At 34.4% G+C, this 22,760-nt stretch overlaps 1 protein-coding gene across 11 annotated transcripts in view; it reads left to right on the top strand.

Moving 5' to 3' along the window:
- The window catches only part of LOC142342842 (glutamate receptor ionotropic, kainate 2-like), a 159,149-nt gene that overhangs the window by 29,361 nt on the left and 107,028 nt on the right, over nt 1-22,760 (top strand). For 4 of the 11 annotated variants that reach the window (XM_075394449.1, XM_075394450.1, XM_075394457.1 and 1 more), the window contains exon 1: nt 663-1,335. The exons of 3 other annotated variants lie outside the window; for them this stretch is intronic. The gene's annotated coding sequence lies outside the window, so the exon portion shown is untranslated. Of the gene's footprint in view, nt 542-662; nt 1,336-1,969; nt 2,264-22,760 lie in introns of those variants that run through there. 4 more of the 11 variants (XM_075394451.1, XM_075394459.1, XM_075394458.1 and 1 more) reach the window with 4 other exon arrangements.

Below are 22,760 nucleotides of genomic sequence, written 5' to 3'. Positions count from 1 at the left end.
GTTTCACGCCTTGTTTCATTTATTCTGGCAGATTTATGCCGGAAATTGATTGATACTCTGTGAATATCTTGTGAACACTTTTGAATACTTTATGAACAAGTTAAAACTTAGCAGAAGACAGCAAAATTATTACAAGACCTACAACGTTAGCTAAACTTAACTTCACGTGTCAATATTTAATCAACTTATTTCGTTGTCCATTAGCTACCATTTAATCTTCTAAACGAAAACATATAATACGTGGTGAATTTTACCTACCTTCAGGCATATTTAAATACCACTGATTTAACGACTTAAACTTGTTCCCGGCTAAGTCTGACGAAATGCTTTTTGGTTACATTTTATACAATTTGACTGTTTTATCACATTTGATTGAAAATTGCAAGTCTTAATTTTGTGCAGTTTTGGCGAGTTTTAAGGATTTGAAGTGGTCGTTTTGGGCTCATTCCCCGTTCAAAGTGGATTCCAGACTAAATCACGCATAAGCTGAGCAATCAAAGTTTTTACGCAGGTGGTATTTTGCTGCCACTTCGTCGCTAAAGTAAGCCGAAAGTTCAGTTGCTCTCTAAATCATGCAAAAAGCATTCCTCTATTAAAAATAAATTTCATTTGTATATTTTATAAAGAAAATTGTCAAAGTTTTGTTGATATAACAGCACTGAAACCAAACTGGAGCTTAGCTTTCCATAGAATTCCTACAATTTCATTTTTTTATTGTTTCCATTGTTTTTAAGCTGGCATTGATTGAATACATTTATTCGATTTTCTTTTTGTTCGGCGCATTTCAAAGTCTATTCTTTTACATATTTGTGAAAACTCATTATTGGGCAAAAGTGCTGGGCGCAATTTGGGCACAAATTAGCGGAAAAGGAGACTTGGGAACAAGACTTGTGTTTTATTGGGAGACCATTTGAGCACTTGTTTGCAACGGGAAATATTTGTACCACATGGAATGAATTTCCACGATTGTGCAAAGTGTTCTCTCAAACGCACAAATATACACAAGTTCCCAAAACAGTCCAAAATGTTCCAACTTGAAATATAAGTTTGGATTGTGTTTCGCCTTTGTTATTACACTTGAACTGGGGGACCAATGGTGAAACTCTTACATAGCCTGAAATAGTACCCAATTCCGGGCTAAAGTCCTTTCTTCCGCAAAATTGAACAGCATTTCTTGGGGGACAATTGTTATTCAAAGTATTACGCTCTTAAGGTTTAAGGGTCTGAAATTTAAACGGTACCATATATTCGCCAACTTCTGTTTTGAACTATGCACCCATACACACATACAAGTTGCGGTTTAAGAATTACAATAAATCAGTAGTCACCTACAAGGTACGAATTTCTTTACTTTCTTTTAATCATCTAGCTAAATTTAACCAAAATTATAAATAAAGCCAAGAAGATTTCAAACTGATAACTTCACAGCCTTTTTCTTTTTCCAATTTGACTAGAATTAAATCTTTTAAACTCTCCCCTGGAAATTATCTTGATTATTTTAGACACAAAACGGTTGAATTTTGATAATTTTCCAGTATAATTTGTCAATGGCTAGTTAGAGAGAATTAAAATTGTTATCTCTGATCCGAAGCTAGTGGGAGTATCCACGGTAAGACTCAATAAAGCGCAGTTGGTTATTGTAACTTATCATAACTACTTTCCATAGCTTATCCTAATTGAGCCATTAGCTTTATCGAATTGTTGGATGGCCATAATTTCAGATCAAAGTTTAAAAAATCCCAAAAATGAAAGATTGATCGCATCTGATTAACTCTTTTTGAGTCTATAAAGACACCACAACTTCTATCAAAATCTTTGAAGACAGAAAAATTGCTTTTAAAATTTACGTCAACTATATGTATTTACCGAAACGTAAACGCTATTAACTTTTATGATGGCTAATTATAGTTTGCTCCAAATTCAATACAAAATAAACGGTACGCACGATAACTGTGTTATGAGGTTTGCTCATTACAAAGTTCTTAAAATTTTCTTTCTGATTCATAAACTACAAATCAAAAGTGCTATAATTAGCTGAATATAAATGGTCAGCGACTATAAATTTAATCAAAAATCTGATCGAAAATTAAATGATTTTTAACCATCTCAGTTACAACCCATTTAACGAAAAAAACAACGCAAACCATCTAATTGGAAATTTTACCCACACTTTAAAATAACTTTTTCAGTTACATATATAACAATGGTTTTATCGACAAGGTACTCATTACTAATTTACTTTGAATCGTCGCTGGATACAACGGTACCGAAATTTAATTTACCCTAATGAAATAACACAATTGGATTTTAGTTTATGTTCTTTGATGCTTTTGTTGCAAATTTGCCAGTTACTTTTTCAATACCCACCATAGTTAACATCCATATTATTGTCTCAAGTTGAAAATCAATTCGCCGTTACAAAACAAAATTTGTACCAAAAACTTTTCAAACGTTAATATGTGAATTTTCCAAATGTTTTAAGTTGCATATAATAGTCACAGGTCTTACTCTCTAACTTGCTGAAAAAATGTCTTCTTGAGTTTCGTCTAAAAACAATATGTCTCTTGTTTTTGAATTCGAATTTTAGTAGGCTGAGATGCGCTGTATGGCAAATCGAGAGTCGCTACAATTTTCTCATATAAATACACATCAAAACTTCAGATTCTCAATATATAACTTTGTTTATATAACTGGGGCACCAATTTAACAGCACAGATAAAGAGAAAATATGAGACAAGTCAATTCACAGACAAATATGAGCGTGAGTTAACATTATAAATATGTTCAAACACAAAAAACTTTAATCTCATAGCATTTGACTGACAGTCTTTTACTCTCAGACTACCATTAAAAATAAAATGTTGCATGCGGAGCCCTGAACAAACCCGAAGAAAAATTTAGCACTGAATCAGTAAATTCTCATTATGATCTTTTCTATTTCAAGAATTCTCGACAAGGCATTTTGAAGCCTGATAATTTTAATTTCAGAAACCGTTTCCAATTTTGTTTCTCAGACTAAAAACTAGACTGGGTTTTGTCTGCGCAGATTGAGTCAAGCACTGATTGTTATCTGGACAGCTTAAATTTCAGATTGATTTTTTTCTGCACATTAAGTCGTTCCGCACATTTTTTGTATAAAGAAAAACGTTGTCTGAACTAAAAAAAAGTTTCAATTTAATAGGAGGTAAAATATTCATTCAAAATTGAAGTTTTTGATAAATGTTTTTTTTTAAAATTTTGAATTTTTGCCTGTTTTAAGAGATCTAAAACTGACACTGCTCATGTTTTCTCCGTATCTACATTCCGAATTCTCCATTTTCGCTTCTGCATATTCTCCACTCAATATTCTCCATATTCTTCACTGCATATTCTTCATATCGCTGGATATTCTACCACTAATACCACCGGCTTGACAACAACCTGATTAACCGAGTTGTGGACAACCGTTTGCGTTCATTCACGTTTGCGTTTATTCGCGTTCTGAAGTGGCTATGGCACCTAGTACCACCTGCTCCAACAGCCGCCAGATGCATCATTGCCTGCCCTCAAATACCTCACAGAGATGCGTAAAAACTTTCAGGTGCCTCGAAAATGCATCAGATACATCGGATACATCTAAAATGAACCAAACCAGCCAAGAAAACAGCCGATGAGGGAAATGAGAAAAATACATTACTGCTTTAATGATTTAAAGACAAATGTGACAAAGTAATAAATTGACAAAGGTGCTGTAAACCGTTTACACAGAACTCACAGAACTTACATAGATCTGACATAGAGCTCACATGGAACTCGTAGAATCAATGAGGAAGGAGGAAGAGATTTGGTACCGCCAATCCCCAGCTTCGTAAAAATTTGTCAAATACGGCAGTTTTGATAATTGACTTGAAGAATCTGATCGATGCATGCGACCAGACGTTAAGTCGCAGGCTGATCTTATCCAGGACAGTGCGATTATAATTTAGCATGCTCCCCAATGCGTTTTCCATAGTCTCATCGTTGTGATTTTGGACGACGCCTCAGCTCCTATTTGTTCCGACTCACTATAGTGGGGGAGGAACTAAATACTCAACTGTTTTCTTGTTCTGTCAGTTTTGGCAGACTGTTATGTTCATTGTAGAGGGTTCCGTTGGCATCATTAGAAAGCCCGTCCCGCGTAGAAATTATATCTTAAAACAGTTTTTTAATTTTGTAATCGAGGTTTAAAGTTTTGTGAACATTTGACTGATTTTTGTTGTTATTGCACAAATTTTCCGCATTTATACTCATTTTTTGCTCATTTTTCTAGAAAACAATATGTTTAAGAAAATATTGCTGGCTTTATTTCCAGAAACAGAAGAGTGTTGTTGAACCGTTTGATCCAATTAAAGGCTAAATTTGTGGCTATTTTTTCAAAATTTAGCCTTTGTCTCATCAAATATTGATCGAAATCAGTCTTAAAAATTGCCGGATTAACAGTGCCAAAAAATGCTGACACAATTTTTGATATCTCCAAAGTGGGCAAGTTTTCTTTGTAAAATTTTTTTGCTGACTTATCTCGACAATTAAGCAAAACGATTTTCTTTTTGGTATATTGACTTTTTAGTAAAAAATATCCCTATCCATTATGTTTGGAACAATTACGTATTAATAACCAGTTGACAGTAACAAGGCTGGTTTTCATGTGATTGGTGTTTTTTTAGAGCCCAAAAAATTAAATTGAAATAAGTTAAAATTTTTTCAAAAAGTTTTCGGAAGTTTTTTCTAGACGTCAATTACAAACAAGAACACTTCCAATAAAAACGTATCAGCGACGAGTCACGGAGACCTATATAGTTTTTCAATCGAAGGCTTGTGGTCGTTTTGACGTATAAAAATGCATATTTGCAAAATAAACAATGGATTACAGAGCTTTAAAAATTTTTCTCTATTTTTGTGGTCAACTTGTAGCGTAAATTCAAAGCAGTCAGCTCGTATCGTCTTCCTAATGGCCTAAAAATTATTAATTGATGTGGGTTTGCTTTTTAAGTAATGGTTTTTTGGCTGTGATTCTTGGAACTTGGAACTTTCAAACAATCGATTTTTGGACATTTTCCGCTTTTGAGGTTCTCTTGCTTCGCTGCCACATTATTGACAGGTCAGATATCAAATTATTACCTATAAAAGAGTACAATTGAAGGTGTCATTTTTTGCGAACAGATTTTTCTGTTAACTGCTTCGACGCCGTCTTCTAGCCGTCTTCGGAATAATCCATTTAATGGATTTCGTTTTGTTTTAATCTTTATTTGTTGATTTTTCTTGTTTTTGTAAGATAAATTTTGAATAAATGCTGGTCTCAGCAGCTTTCTTTAGATAACAAAGGATAAAATCTACTGATTTTAGTTGATAGTTTACTTTTCTTGACCCCGAAAACGAATGGTTTAAAAATTATAAAGACGGTATTGTTATATTTGTTTTCTCCTGTCCATTTTCTTCACTTGCTACCTAGCCTCACTCGCATATCAAATCTTTGATGCACGGAAAATATAATGAGGCCTAGGGAATACACAAATAAAGGAAACTTTTGCTGATGTCAGTTGGTAAAGTATTTTATGACTTTGGAATTAAATGTTTTAGGATAATACATCTCCTTATTTTTTTAAAATTTGCACTTTGCTATTCTTTTTCTTCTACTTGTTACCTAGTCCCATTATGTACAGGGCGCATATTCATTCATTGGTATTAGCAAAAATCACAATCGAAGATATTTAATGTTTTTAGTACACTGCTTATTGCTCTAACAGCTTCGATACCAGTGCTTCGCAAAAGAATTTTTAGCATATTGATTTTTGTCTATATATCATTTATTCTTATTTGTTTTCTGATAAACTTATGACATATTCTTAATGAAAAATCTCATTAGCTTTTGAGAAACAAAACAACCTATTCTTTTATTCTGTTGATAGCCAATGCTTTTGGTCTTTGAATTTAGTTGATTTTGAAAACTAATGATGTATCTTTTTTAACTTTTGCTAACTAGTTTGTTTCTTTCATAGGTCACATATCTTATAGTTGTTCAAAGAACGTGCAATTGATTACAACTTAGTTTTAAAGAATAGATTACAGCTTTTACGGCTTGGACACCATTTTCTAGTAAAATTCAATGGAATTTTTTTTCTCGTCTGAATTTGTCGTTTGTTTTTGTGTACGCTCAAAATATTCTGGATAATGACAGGTCTCAATGTCTTCATATCGAACACTAAAAGAGTATAAAGCTATTTAAAATTTCAATTTCTTTCTAACGATTTTATTTATTTGTAATTATAAGTTTCCAAAAAAAATTTAAATGTACAATTTCAACCTTGCCGTTTTTGATCATTTTTGTCTACTTGTTACTGAGTCCCATCAAGGACTGATCCCATCTTTTTTTTAGTAAAGTACAAAATTATTTGTTTGATTTAGTTTTAATTTGGCGCCATTTTGAATTTGTTGTGAAAATTTTTGTTCAAAAAATAGACATTGAATTTTGGACAAGAAAGTTTGTTGTTGCTATTTGGTTTTCTTTGTTTGTCATGTCTCGTAATCTCAAAAATGATATTTCCCATCGGCCCAATAGTGCAGCATTTTTTTGACTTGTCCAAGTGATTTGGGTTGGAAGCAAGTTTATCTAACAACAAACCAATTATTTTTGGTGAAGATGTGAGATTTTCTTACAGTTTTTTGTCCCTTCCTGATTTGGTAGACATTTAACTCAAAATCATGGATGAGTGGGGTTGTAGCATTACGTGGAAAGCACATTACTCAGCCTCCTTGTTTAAATTTTTAAATACTTAGAGTTTTTTGGAAACTTTTACTTCCAAGAAACTTTTGAGCAGAAAAAGAAAGTGATCGACATTTGAATCTAGAGATTTCGAAAAATAATTTATTTAAAAAGAGTTTCTCCACAAACAAACAGAAAATTTTCAATTGTAAGAGATCTAGTGTCCTTCAGCAACTTTTTGAGAACTTCTCGCTTTCCATAATAGCTAATAAAAATTTCTCTATTGGCATTTGTGATGGAAAAACCTGTGTTGTTATTTACTTTTTGTTAGAGAAATTTCATTATAAACGTGTTTTATGTGTATTGTTCATTTCTTTATTTGGTACTTCTTTGGAGCAGATGCTTTTTCACTTTCTGAAACTATTACTGACTATTGACTATTGAATGTGCCCGGAAAATCATTGAAAAGTTTATATTGATTTTTTTTTTAAAAAGCTGCCAGGGGTCGTCTATGATAAACAAGATTGAGGTTATAACAAAAATAATTTGTCGATAAACAATAAAATTGTTTTTGGTTTTCTTAACTAAGTCATTTTTTAAGTTTGCAGTAGCACAAAAATGGGATCATATTTCATTAAATCGAATAACTTTCACATGAATTTTTTACATTAATGATTCTAGCTAATCATAGCATCTGTGGAATTGATAAATCATGGGTCCTTAAACCCTAGTTAAGAGAGAAACTTGGCGTTTGAAATACTAATTAATTTGCAAAGTTTCGAGGCCGATCTTGAGCATATTTGATAAGTAAACAAAAGAAGCACACATGAAGTCGGTGTGAAATCTTGTGTAAACAAAACACAATTAGCTTTGCAAAGTGATCAAGTTGTCAGAAATAGTCGGAATCAAACTCAGAGGTCATTAAACGGAAGAAACTAAGTATGAATATACCAAAAAAAGAATGGAACAGCATGGGAAAAGCAATGATTTTTTAATGAATGAATTCCCCCGAAATCCCAAAATGCACCCCTAAAAGCCTTTTTTGCATAATAAAAACGCAAGTATTTGTTCCCTATAAGCAGCTACAAGTATGGGGTTACTGCTTAGTGTTTTCAGGAAGTATGTAATAGGTATGTTAACTATAAAAAAATACTGCTAAAGAAGGGAGGAAAACAAAAGAGATGCTTTGAGGGATTTGTCGGCCAAATTTATTGTAATTTTCCAACGAAAAACATGTTTGTTAGCCTCCAACGATTACCCACAGCAGGGGGAACACCAATTAAAGACAGAGAGGTAAAATTGTTGTTAAAAACTATACTCTGTGAATAAACAAAGCAAATTGTATGTGAAAGAAAAAGAACTTACCAATATTTTGTTTTTCGAATTGTGGAAAAGAGACTTTTAATCGTTAAAAACTGATACTTTTATGGTGTAATTCAGCAAGTGTTCGGCTTTTGTGCACAAAAATCAAATGGGCTTAAATCCATATTAAAATTAAGTTAAATAAAAAGATGGTTGAAGGGACGCGCATGAAGAAATGAAAAGGAAAATAAAACGATTTGAAAAGTGTTAGATTTTTATTGCAATACTGTTTTGAATCCAAGCCCGGTAACCCCATTTTAGAAGAATTAGTGAGAGTATCATTTCAACAGTGTTTTGTATTTGTAGGAGAAAATTGGAAGAGATCTTGGGAACTAACGCATTTATTGGTTTGAGTTCTTGTGTTCAAATTTTGTCAGTCAGTTTGAATTCATCAGGGGATTTACGGTTAAATCAAAGTGTCTAGTTAAAATCAGAGCTCGGAAAAAAATACACTACTATAGTTTTGGTAATTACACAGTGGAGCAAATCATTGTTGTCAGGAAAGAGCGGTAGCTAAAGTATTAGAGGTTCAAAAGGTCTAAACATTTGCAAAAGAGAATTTTTGGTGGAAAAAACGAGTTATGAAGTGAGTTCAAAGTACGAGATGGGACTAATTATTGCCCTGAAGTGTTCTACAGAATAGATTGATAAGTCCAAAAAAGCACAATGGCTGTTTGAAGGAATTTCTGATAGAGAGAAACTCAAAATTTGCAAAACCAAGCGTCCATATTTTTGCGACCCCCCCCGCAAGTCCTGAAAACCCTACTTCCTCAAGTCCGATCACCATGAAATTTTAACTCATCACTCCCAGGACAATTCCTTACACATTGAGAAAAACAACGGGCTTTTTCCGGTACCTGAAACTGCCTTTTTGGCCTTTAAAGTAAACAAAGAAAAAGGCAGAAAGAACTATGTTTTCCCTGATTTTTAAATAATTGAGAGATCATTAAAACACAATATTCTCAGAACCACAGGGGAGCAAACGTATTCTTGGTTTAAATCAGGGAAATTTAAGCAACATGAAAAAGGATGAAACAGAGTGTATGTACTTGTATAAGAACTGTTGAACATGAAACATAAGTTTTGTTGCATCTTGAACTTATCAAAGCGAGTTGTTCACAAATTTCCGGTCATCTTAAGCAAACATTTACTTTAGATAAACTACAGCGCATAGACAAAATTCTACGCCCACTAATACGCTGATACGTTAGGTCAAAATGTTCGAAAAGAAACGACACGTTACGTTTTGCTGATAAAAAACTGATAAGGTTGAGTACCCTCAAGCACAAGAAAAACCATTAGACGCGAGAGAGCGAGCCTGAGAGAAAGACTGACGAGGCTGAGAAACAGCAGTTCGTCAGTAAAAGCGTGAGAGAGAAAGCTCAAGTGGAGCAGTTGATTCTCAGAGTGAGAAAATTGTAGTTGTTTATTGAGTTATTTGCGAAAGAACATAGTTTGGCAGTTGCATTAAGTGAAACTGCAACGTTTTTCAAAATTGTTGGTTGCGAAGATTATAAGTTTTTGGCCAGTAACATAGCTACTGGGAGGCAGAACTTATTTCAGTTATCGGTGAAAAGAAGTAGAGTGACGGATTTGTGGATACTTGCGGAGAGATTGATTGAATTGGTTTGATTTAGTGTGGATCATTAATTAGTTTTGATAGAAAAAATCCTTTTGATTGTTGAACTTACTCAATTAACTGTCTCTGGCTATAACATTACTTGTTGCTGGTATTACATATTTTGATTATTAATTCAATTATCTAGAGGGAAGTTTTCAAGCAGCCGAAAGAGCAACAATTTTTGGGGACAACACAGTACACTCCTTACAACAAGAGGAACTACCAAACAAATCTTTCGGAATTTTGATAGAGTTTTGGGCGCTAGCCAGTCCCCAGCTAGAAGCCTTCTAACGACAAAAATACAAAATTCTACAGTGGCGCTCCTGGGTGGGCTCTCTTGTTAAAAAGTCAGTTATTCAGAAGATTTGAATACGAGTGTGAAGAGAGAGCTCTGATAGACTTGCAACAAGTGCTCAAAGCTGGCGTCTTCCGACGCAGAGCAAGTCGAGGAACACGTTAACGATAGTCAGAACAAGATTACAAGTTTTGTGGAACGGAGGAGATCGAGAGAATTTGAGCAACAGAGACAGATATTTCCAGGAGAGGGTAATTTTGGAAGACAGTCAGTGATTTTTCTCGGGACGAGGATCCTAACTCAGCGTAGTGGTGGAAGCACCCGAGCAGATAGATTGAGGAGCTTACTCAGACAGAGACAAGAAGAAGAGCCGAATAGAATAGCAGCAGAAATTGAAGCCTCAGAGGAGCATTCAGAGTGAAGCATTTCGGATAACAATGTCAGGTTTCGGATTAATAAAACAGTTTCCTTCGCCTGGATATGAAGTTTGGGAGGACTGGCGTGAGTATTATTTAGATGCTTGTGAAGTTTTCATGTGGTCAGAAGAAGAGGTGAAGAGGTTTCTACCAGACAAGTTGTGTGGTTGGGCTCTTGATGCTTTAAATTATTTGCCGCGTGCATTTTGGAAAACCGATCAAAGAAATCGTGCCTGGACTCTTCAAGAAACTTTGTACTTCTTTGATCTGAGATTGTCCAATAACCCACAATTTTATGAGGACGCGTTTGAGAGATACTTGATAGAGAAAGAGGAATACGAGAAAGCAGCTTTAAAGTATGAAATTGACAGACCAGTTTTTCCAAGTGACGTTGTTGACAGAGAGGAGTTACCGCTCCAAGAGCGGACTCCAAAATCAGACAAAATGAAAGACGTTCAAGTTAAAACCGATATTATTGTCAAATCAGTGATGACTAAAAAGCCAGCAAAGATTTCTTCGACTAAAGGTTGGTCTGCCATAAAGGCTGTTGGTTTTGGGGTAAAAGCAGTGCTCGAAGAGAAGCCTGATGTCAGAGACGGGAGGCAAAGAAGCATTTCCAAGTTGAATGACAGTCTGTCCGGTGCGGAGACTGTTGAGGTCAATGATAGCAGTCAAAACTTCGTTTATGACGGAGAAACGGAAAAGCAGATTACGACAAAGACCAAGTGCGAAAATGAACAGTTCAAGAAAATGATGGATCTATGCATTGCACGGTGGGACAATAGTAAGAAGACGAAAATTGCAGAGCAGAGGAACGAAGCACTAGAGGAAATTGAGTTCAGTGAGTTGGAGGATGATGCAACTTTTATTCACGACGATTTTAGTGATGAGGACAGCTTCTTTGAAAGCGACGATGAAGACAAGTTTTATTGCATGGACAACGATGTGTTCCTACCAAACATTCGTGGGCGGCACAGTAGTTCTGATTCTTTTGTGTCGACACCAGGAAACGAATTGACAGTTGGGAAGAGGTGCTCCAGTAGTTTGATAACTCTTGAAGAAATCACGTCCGGTCCTGGCGTGCCGTGGCACTTTGGCAAATGGATAGATGTTGGAGAAACAGCTATGCCGCGTTTTAGTGTTGCTCAAAAAGTTGAATTGGCCATAGCAGCAGAAAACATTGTTAGTGGAATTTTGATTGCTAATAATTCGCGCCAGGGTATAGTCAGTACTGGGTCCCAAGACACTGATCAACTTAGTTTGACCCGAACGTCTGAGGATAACTGTGAGAAATTACAAGGGAGTTTTGTATCTTTCCCAACAGACGTTGCCGATTCCGAAGCGACTAAAAGTTGTGGTAGCAAGGCTGCAAAATCAAACACGGATGGATTTCTAGAAGAAAGCAAAGAAAAAAAATCGACTACACCAGCGAAATCAGGCGGAAATTTTTTCTCCGAGAATTGGAAAGTAAACGCAGTTGATGAAACAGATAAAAATGAAAAAGAGGACTCAAAAAGTTTCGTGACTGCCGTAGGCTGCGGGAATACTATAGAAGAAGAAATGACTAGTTTTGGAACTTCGCTTCAGCTAGTGCCTGTATTTTTTAGAAAGCTGGATGATGAGAGCTTCGATGCAGAAATAGCGGCGGCTGGGGAAACAGTTATTTGTGATGTTTGTGACCATTCAACTGCTGAAGATTTAGTAAAGTCTGAAGCCTTCATTAATGGGCAAGATGGAAGTGGTGATGGCTCGGGTGATGTGGTTTGTGGTTTAGTTCAGATGAATTTGGAAGAGCCAGATCGCAAGAAAAAATGTTCGTTAAACTCGGAGGCTCAATTACTCCACTCGGATGAGAAAAAGTTGGAACTGAGTTTCTCCTATGCTGCCAATGATGGGACTCCTCAGAGCAATCACTTTGAAAGAAGCGCAGTTGAGCAGTCACTGATGTTGGGGCAAGGCAGTGTTTTTACTCCAGAAGAAATCTTATTCCGAAAATATTCAACAAGCGAATCAGATTGTGAAGTGTTGCACATCCAGAAGGGAGAGTTTGGTGACGATAAGTCAATGTCGCTTTCAAAGGAAAATGATCTGGGGCTGAAAATTCAGAAAGATGGAAAAAAGGATTGTGCATTCGATTCTAGAGAGAATGTAGTGCCAGTACAATTCGAGATTTCTTATTCGAAGCAAGATAATAAACGGGAGCAGTCCTCGGATTTCGAAGTCAAGAAAGCAATTGAAACTGATTGGAATCAGTTTTCGATAGGCTTATCTGGCCAAGAAGAGACAATAAAATTTAGGAGGAAGGTGTCGTGTAGTTCTTCTCCGAGCTTGTTGAGGGGGAGTGACGATCAGAGAAGTCTGGAATTGGAGTACCCTGAGTTGTGCATCCTGTTGTTTGGAAAACAAATAATCGGTAGGAAAGAGAAGTGGAACAAACTGAAATTGAAGTATCAGTCGGCCAGAGGAGTCTGGCGCAAGCGAAAGAAAAATTCCAAGAATGAGAATGGAGGCGGTCATCCATTCAAGCATCGAAGGAAGAAAGAAGAGTTGACAAAGTTGGTAAAGTTGAACTGTCTTTGGTGAGAACTAGTTAGTCAACTCTGCAGCTCTTATGATTGGGGGTTATTATGCCATAAATTAAATTGGAAGCTCACAATTGAATCAACAAATCTGCTGTTATTTTTCAAAGTGCATGTGCTCTTAATGACAAAAACCATTGGAAAAAGATGGTCAGTTTAATTGAAATTTACGGAATTAAGACCAGGATTAAGAGTTAGGGTTGTTGGTATAGTATTGTTTTGGTTTTGAGCTTCTTTTTGGCCAGAATTTTTTCTTTGAAAAGAATTGGCTGACTGATGACTCATATATATGATCATGCTTATATCTTCTAGTTATTATTTAATCAGTAAATGGTGCTCTGGGCATTTTCTAATTTTCATTTACTTGGAGCTCTATTTAATTGGTTCACACTAACGGATGTTCACCAAGTTTCTGAAAAAAAATGCTCTGTGCTAAAAAAAAGTGTGCTAGTACTCAATAACCAACGAATTTTTTATTATTCGGGAGAATAATAGTCTAGAAGGGAGGAGTGTGGAATTGATAAATCATGGGTCCTTAAACCCTAGTTAAGAGAGAAACTTGGCGTTTGAAATACTAATTAATTTGCAAAGTTTCGAGGCCGATCTTGAGCATATTTGATAAGTAAACAAAAGAAGCACACATGAAGTCGGTGTGAAATCTTGTGTAAACAAAACACAATTAGCTTTGCAAAGTGATCAAGTTGTCAGAAATAGTCGGAATCAAACTCAGAGGTCATTAAACGGAAGAAACTAAGTATGAATATACCAAAAAAAGAATGGAACAGCATGGGAAAAGCAATGATTTTTTAATGAATGAATTCCCCCGAAATCCCAAAATGCACCCCTAAAAGCCTTTTTTGCATAATAAAAACGCAAGTATTTGTTCCCTATAAGTAGCTACAAGTATGGGGTTACTGCTTAGTGTTTTCAGGAAGTATGTAATAGGTATGTTAACTATAAAAAAATACTGCTAAAGAAGGGAGGAAAACAAAAGAGATGCTTTGAGGGATTTGTCGGCCAAATTTATTGTAATTTTCCAACGAAAAACATGTTTGTTAGCCTCCAACGATTACCCACAGCAGGGGGAACACCAATTAAAGACAGAGAGGTAAAATTGTTGTGAAAAACTATACTCTGTGAATAAACAAAGCAAATTGTATGTGAAAGAAAAAGAACTTACCAATATTTTGTTTTTCGAATTGTGGAAAAGAGACTTTTAATCGTTAAAAACTGATACTTTTATGGTGTAATTCAGCAAGTGTTCGGCTTTTGTGCACAAAAATCAAATGGGCTTAAATCCATATTAAAATTAAGTTAAATAAAAAGATGGTTGAAGGGACGCGCATGAAGAAATGAAAAGGAAAATAAAACGATTTGAAAAGTGTTAGATTTTTATTGCAATACTGTTTTGAATCCAAGCCCGGTAACCCCATTTTAGAAGAATTAGTGAGAGTATCATTTCAACAGTGTTTTGTATTTGTAGGAGAAAATTGGAAGAGATCTTGGGAACTAACGCATTTATTGGTTTGAGTTCTTGTGTTCAAATTTTGTCAGTCAGTTTGAATTCATCAGGGGATTTACGGTTAAATCAAAGTGTCTAGTTAAAATCAGAGCTCGGAAAAAAATACACTACTATAGTTTTGGTAATTACACAGTGGAGCAAATCATTGTTGTCAGGAAAGAGCGGTAGCTAAAGTACTAGAGGTTCAAAAGGTCTAAACATTTGCAAAAGAGAATTTTTGGTGGAAAAAACGAGTTATGAAGTGAGTTCAAAGTACGAGATGGGACTAATTATTGCCCTGAAGTGTTCTACAGAATAGATTGATAAGTCCAAAAAAGCACAATGGCTGTTTGAAGGAATTTCTGATAGAGAGAAACTCAAAATTTGCAAAACCAAGCGTCCATATTTTTGCGACCCCCCCGGCAAGTCCTGAAAACCCTACTTCCTCAAGTCCGATCACCATGAAATTTTAACTCATCACTCCCAGGACAATTCCTTACACATTGAGAAAAACAACGGGCTTTTTCCAGTACCTGAAACTGCCTTTTTGGCCTTTAAAGTAAACAAAGAAAAAGGCAGAAAGAACTATGTTTTCCCTGATTTTTAAATAATTGAGAGATCATTAAAACACAATATTCTCAGAACCACAGGGGAGCAAACGTATTCTTGGTTTAAATCAGGGAAATTTAAGCAACATGAAAAAGGATAAAACAGAGTGTATGTACTTGTATAAGAACTGTTGAACATGAAACATAAGTTTTGTTGCATCTTGAACTTATCAAAGCGAGTTGTTCACAAATTTCCGGTCATCTTAAGCAAACATTTACTTTAGATAAACTACAGCGCATAGACAAAATTCTACGCCCACTAATACGCTGATACGTTAGGTCAAAATGTTCGAAAAGAAACGACACGTTACGTTTTGCTGATAAAAAACTGATAAGGTTGAGTACCCTCAAGCACAAGAAAAACCATTAGACGCGAGAGAGCGAGCCTGAGAGAAAGACTGACGAGGCTGAGAAACAGCAGTTCGTCAGTAAAAGCGTGAGAGAGAAAGCTCAAGTGGAGCAGTTGATTCTCAGAGTGAGAAAATTGTAGTTGTTTATTGAGTTATTTGCGAAAGAACATAGTTTGGCAGTTGCATTAAGTGAAACTGCAACGTTTTTCAAAATTGTTGGTTGCGAAGATTATAAGTTTTTGGCCAGTAACATAGCTACTGGGAGGCAGAACTTATTTCAGTTATCGGTGAAAAGAAGTAGAGTGACGGATTTGTGGATACTTGCGGAGAGATTGATTGAATTGGTTTGATTTAGTGTGGATCATTAATTAGTTTTGATAGAAAAAATCCTTTTGATTGTTGAACTTACTCAATTAACTGTCTCTGGCTATAACATTACTTGTTGCTGGTATTACATATTTTGATTATTAATTCAATTATCTAGAGGGAAGTTTTCAAGCAGCCGAAAGAGCAACAATTTTTGGGGACAACACAGTACACTCCTTACAACAAGAGGAACTACCAAACAAATCTTTCGGAATTTTGATAGAGTTTTGGGCGCTAGCCAGTCCCCAGCTAGAAGCCTTCTAACGACAAAAATACAAAATTCTACAGCATCCTCCAATTTTGTTTAACTTTTTTAAATTTTTTTCTAACGGCTTTGAAGATGTTTCTTCGTAAATTTTCATGGAGGCAATCCACGACAGAGTGAACACTTATTTCAAGTTTTCAAGTTTTAGTACTGCAATTGTTTTGTAATTTTACAAAACGTTAAACATGTGGATCCTAGACATAGATTAAACACCAATTGCCTGGCTTGTCCTTTGTAAGCTTCAGAAAATTTATTGAAATGAAGTAAAAGTGAATTTCAAACAGTGTCGTAAAATACGTCAGCACTTTAACAAGCAGTGTTTTTACAGCTTATTAGCACAAAACTAAAAGTCTTACAGATATTTGGAGATCAATATCGTTTAGTGAAACCTCGAAAAGACCTTGAAAGTAGTGCCTAAGCTGTAGGTTTTGGAAGCCGTTAAAATTGGACCTAATTGACAATTTTATGCGCAAGGTAAATCCAGTCAAGGAAGTTAGTTGGAGATTGAATTTATGACTCAGATCTTATCTGTTTGGAGAACGTCTGGTCGACCGTTTAATATGCCATATAAACCGATCTTTAAGTTACCAGGAAACGCTTTCAAATGGAACTGCTCGTATGCCTTTTTTCAGACACTGTGCGCATTTCAGTTTAACAGCAGACGAATTCCCGCATAATACTAAGATATTGGGATGCAATATAAGAAGAGACAGCAAGCCGTTTTTCTTCCGTTTCGAAAAATTTTCAAGAGCAAAATAGACATAAGACCTTAAAAACCCACAGACAGATTCATCTGGAAAATTAGCTCGAAGTATCTAGTTTAAGTACAATTTTGTACCAGTTAAAATTTTCGGAGTTAAAAATCTAATTGACGACTTTATAAAATTAGATGAGATATAGAAAGCAAGAGAGAAAGGGAATGAAGAGAGAGAGAGAGAGAGAGAGAGAGAGAGAGAGAGAGAGAGAGAAACGGAATTGATGTAGGGAGATAGGGAGAGCGAGTGTTTCGAAAAATTTAATTTTCTCTCATTGTGAAAAAAATTACTGCATCATCGTCAATAATTGCACGAATTTTCCTACATTGATCTAGAGCCAGTCAGACAATTGTGTACTGTTTTTTCACGCGATTTCAAAGAAAAAAATATTTATTGAGCGAGGAACTATATACTCAAATGGTTTCCGCAGATACAAATGTATTCAGTCAATTTCAGTCAATTTTCGCAGATCGTTATATTCATCGTAGACAGTTGTGAGTGGTATCATTAGAAAGCCCGTCCAGCGTGGAAAATAAAACTAAAAAGATCTTTATGTTTTTCGTTTTTTCAACGGAGTTATCAAGGTTTGAAGTTTTGTGAACAAATGAACGATTTTCGTTGTTTTTCTTCCTATTCCGTGTTTTGTGCCAATGTTGAGGAAAATTATGTTTGAATGGTTAATGATAGTGTTGATGGTTTTCTTCTAAAGATCGAAGAGTGTTGATGAACAGCTTGATTTTTTTCATCAAAATGGCACAAGATAAGCTTTAGTCCACATGATTTGTTTAAATATGTCCTACTAGCACTCTTAAAAACTGCAGACAAAATCCACGTTAACTCCAAAGAGGGCTAGCTGCCCTTGCGTGTTTTTTGACGGTTTTTTTTTTGCTAATTTAACTGTATAAACATTTTTTTGTCGAAACATTTGTATCAAAAAAAATTCGGAACAACTACGTTTTCTTAGTGGCTGAACCGGAATTACAAGCCAGGTTGTGCTCTATTCAATGTTCTTTACCGTAAAAAAATCATTTGGATTGTAATCAGTCAATGTTTTTTGTAAAAATTATTTCGAAACCTTTGCTATTTTAGTGTTAACTTCAGAAAAGAACAATTCAAACCAAGGCCTATTAAAAAGATGACCAATTGGCGACTTGATAAAATTAGATGAGAAAGAGAAAAGAAGAGAGCAAGGAAACCGATAGAGAGAGAAACAGAATTGATGTAGGGATATAGGGGGAGCAAGTGTTTGGAAAATATTAATTTTCTCTCAATGTGAGAAAAAAAGTACTGACATCATCATCGTCAAAATCTGCGCGAAATCATCTTCATTCATTTCTCTAAATTGATCTAGAGCCATTCAGACAATTGTTTAGTGTTTCTTTCAATCGATTTTCAAGAATGAACTATTTCTCAAAACTTTTTTGATAATATATAGAAAAAAAAATTGTGTGGGGAACTATATACTCAAATGGTTTTCTTCTGTCAATTTTGACAGATCAATATATTCATTGTAAACTGTTGTGAGGGGTATCATTAGAAAGCCCCTCCAGCGATGAAATTAAAATTAATAAGATCTTTTAATTTTTCGTTTTCTCCACAGTTTTACCGAGGTTTAAAATTTTGTGAACAATTGATCTTTTTTCGTTGTTTGTATTCATTTTCCGTATTTTGTGCCAATGTTGATGAAAAGCATGTTTAATGGCACAAGATAAACATTGGTCCACATTTTTTGTTCAAAGATACCCTACGAGCACTCTTAAAAATTGCAGATGCAATCCAAGTTAATTCCAGAGATGGATAGTTGCGCTTGCGTGTTTTGTTGACGTTTGTTTTTCTAATTTTTTCCGGATTTTTTGCGATTTTAACTCTAGGATTATTATTTTGTAGAAACTTTCGTATCAAAAATATTCTCAACAATTACGTTTTCTTAGTGGTTGGACAGCAGTTAGAAGGCAAGTTGTGGTCTATTTCTTGTTATTTACCGTACAAAATTAGTTTGGTTTGTAATTAGTCTTTGTCGTTGATAAAAAATTATTTCGAAATTTTTGCTATTTTAGTGTTAACTTCAGAAAAGAACAATTCAAACCAAGGCCTATTAAAAAGATGACCAATTGGCGACTTGATAAAATTAGATGAGAAAGAGAAAAGAAGAGAGCAAGGAAACCGATAGAGAGAGAAACAGAATTGATGTAGGGATATAGGGGGAGCAAGTGTTTGGAAAATATTACTTTTCTCTCAATGTGAGAAAAAAAGTACTGACATCATCATCATCAAAATCTGCGCGAAATCATCTTCATTCATTTCTCTAAATTGATCTAGAGCCATTCAGACAATTGTTTAGTGTTTCTTTCAATCGATTTTCAAGAATGAACTATTTCTCAAAACTTTTTTGATAATATATAGAAAAAAAAATTGTGTGGGGAACTATATACTCAAATGGTTTTCTTCTGTCAATTTTGACAGATCAATATATTCATTGTAAACTGTTGTGAGGGGTATCATTAGAAAGCCCCTCCAGCGATGAAATTAAAATTAATAAGATCTTTTAATTTTTCGTTTTCTCCACAGTTTTACCGAGGTTTAAAATTTTGTGAACAATTGATCTTTTTTCGTTGTTTGTATTCATTTTCCGTATTTTGTGCCAATGTTGATGAAAAGCATGTTTAATGGCACAAGATAAACTTTGGTCCACATTTTTTGTTCAAAGATACCCTACGAGCGCTCTTAAAAATTGCAGATGCAATTCAAGTTAATTCCAGAGATGGATAGTTGCGCTTGCGTGTTTTGTTGACGTTTGTTTTTCTAATTTTTTCCGGATTTTTTGCGATTTTAACTCTAGGATTATTATTTTGTAGAAACTTTCGTATCAAAAATATTCTCAACAATTACGTTTTCTTAGTGGTTGGACAGCAGTTAGAAGGCAAGTTGTGGTCTATTTCTTGTTCTTTACCGTACAAAATTAGTTTGGTTTGTAATTAGTCTTTGTCGTTGATAAAAAATTATTTCGAAACCTTTGCTATTTTAGTGTTAACTTCAGAAAAGAACAATTCAAACCAAGGCCTATTAAAAAGATGACCAATTGGCGACTTGATAAAATTAGATGAGAAAGAGAAAAGAAGAGAGCAAGGAAACCGATAGAGAGAGAAACAGAATTGATGTAGGGATATAGGGGGAGCAAGTGTTTGGAAAATATTAATTTTCTCTCAATGTGAGAAAAAAAGTACTGACATCATCATCATCAAAATCTGCGCGAAATCATCTTCATTCATTTCTCTAAATTGATCTAGAGCCATTCAGACAATTGTTTAGTGTTTCTTTCAATCGATTTTCAAGAATGAACTATTTCTCAAAACTTTTTTGATAATATATAGAAAAAAAAATTGTGTGGGGAACTATATACTCAAATGGTTTTCTTCTGACAATTTTGACAGATCAATATATTCATTGTAAACTGTTGTGAGGGGTATCATTAGAAAGCCCCTCCAGCGATGAAATTAAAATTAATAAGATCTTTTAATTTTTCGTTTTCTCCACAGTTTTACCGAGGTTTAAAATTTTGTGAACAATTGATCTTTTTTCGTTGTTTGTATTCATTTTCCGTATTTTGTGCCAATGTTGATGAAAAGCATGTTTAATGGCACAAGATAAACTTTGGTCCACATTTTTTGTTCAAAGATACCCTACGAGCACTCTTAAAAATTGCAGATGCAATCCAAGTTAATTCCAGAGATGGATAGTTGCGCTTGCGTGTTTTGTTGACGTTTGTTTTTCTAATTTTTTCCGGATTTTTTGCGATTTTAACTCTAGGATTATTATTTTGTAGAAACTTTCGTATCAAAAATATTCTCAACAATTACGTTTTCTTAGTGGTTGGACAGCAGTTAGAAGGCAAGTTGTGGTCTATTTCTTGTTCTTTACCGTACAAAATTAGTTTGGTTTGTAATTAGTCTTTGTCGTTGATAAAAAATTATTTCGAAACCTTTGCTATTTTAGTGTTAACTTCAGAAAAGAACAATTCAAACCAAGGCCTATTAAAAAGATGACCAATTGGCGACTTGATAAAATTAGATGAGAAAGAGAAAAGAAGAGAGCAAGGAAACCGATAGAGAGAGAAACAGAATTGATGTAGGGATATAGGGGGAGCAAGTGTTTGGAAAATATTAATTTTCTCTCAATGTGAGAAAAAAAGTACTGACATCATCATCATCAAAATCTGCGCGAAATCATCTTCATTCATTTCTCTAAATTGATCTAGAGCCATTCAGACAATTGTTTAGTGTTTCTTTCAATCGATTTTCAAGAATGAACTATTTCTCAAAACTTTTTTGATAATATATAGAAAAAAAAATTGTGTGGGGAACTATATACTCAAATGGTTTTCTTCTGTCAATTTTGACAGATCAATATATTCATTGTAAACTGTTGTGAGGGGTATCATTAGAAAGCCCCTCCAGCGATGAAATTAAAATTAATAAGATCTTTTAATTTTTCGTTTTCTCCACAGTTTTACCGAGGTTTAAAATTTTGTGAACAATTGATCTTTTTTCGTTGTTTGTATTCATTTTCCGTATTTTGTGCCAATGTTGATGAAAAGCATGTTTAATGGCACAAGATAAACTTTGGTCCACATTTTTTGTTCAAAGATACCCTACGAGCACTCTTAAAAATTGCAGATGCAATCCAAGTTAATTCCAGAGATGGATAGTTGCGCTTGCGTGTTTTGTTGACGTTTGTTTTTCTAATTTTTTCCGGATTTTTTGCGATTTTAACTCTAGGATTATTATTTTGTAGAAACTTTCGTATCAAAAATATTCTCAACAATTACGTTTTCTTAGTGGTTGGACAGCAGTTAGAAGGCAAGTTGTGGTCTATTTCTTGTTCTTTACCGTACAAAATTAGTTTGGTTTGTAATTAGTCTTTGTCGTTGATAAAAAAATATTTCGAAATTTTTGCTATTTTAACGTTAACTTCAGAACAGAATAATTCAAACCAAGGCCTATTAAAGATATGAACAATTCACTCTCTAAGGAGTTTCGGGAAAACTTATCTAGTTTCTTAGTCCTAAGATTTTGATCGTTTAGATTTTAAAACTCGTTCTCTACAAAGAGATAGACTATTGCGCGTTGCCTCTTTTGTCTCTTTTTTCCACTTTTAGGTTAAGTCTTAATAAGACAAAATGCATAGTCTTTTTCTTTCATTAAATTTTAAATCCATTTGAAGATATGTATTATTGTTTGTATGTATTAAATAACGGTTTTTTTGCTTTCATACTTTTTGAGTTTTAACAAAAAATCAATTTTTGTACAATTTGAGGTTCATTCTGGTATTGTACCATTATTTAAGAGTCAGATATTATATATTTTTCAGGTTTACAAAGACCGCATGTTGAACTTATTATTTCGTCAGTGAAAAGATTGTGATTTTAACTGCTTCGACACCGTTTTCTAGTAGAATTTAAAGAAAATTTTGTCTTTATATGTAGCCTTCCCTTGTTGTCGTCTGAAAAGTCAAAAAAATTGCAAACTTGCAAGTCTGAGGGGTTTTCTATGGATGAAAAAAAAAGAAATTTGCACTGATTTCATCTGAAAGCTAAATTTTTCATGAGTTTTTACATCGAATGTTTCATAAAAATAGACGTTTTCTTAACTCCGCAATTTTTTTATTTGTTTTCTTATTGGTTTATTGAGATCTATTGGTTTTATGAATTTGAAATTATTTGTCTTCAAAAATTGAAAACGCATTTTTTAACTTTGCCGTTTTTGTTCTTCTAAATCTACTGTTTACCGAGTTTCATTGAAGACTGGACCCATGATACTGTAGCCAAGATAAACGAAAAGGCTCAGTTTAGGTTTTAATTGACGCTGTTTTGACTTTGTTATTAGATTTTTTCTAGTCAAAAAATAGAAATTACGTTTTAGATGTAA

Source organism: Convolutriloba macropyga, chromosome 7 (assembly GCF_964194025.1).
Source record: "Convolutriloba macropyga chromosome 7, txConMacr16.3, whole genome shotgun sequence".
Classification (NCBI taxonomy): domain Eukaryota; kingdom Metazoa; phylum Xenacoelomorpha; order Acoela; family Convolutidae; genus Convolutriloba; species Convolutriloba macropyga.
Note: the sequence above shows the minus strand (reverse complement) of the source record. Positions and strands in the feature narration are given on the sequence as shown.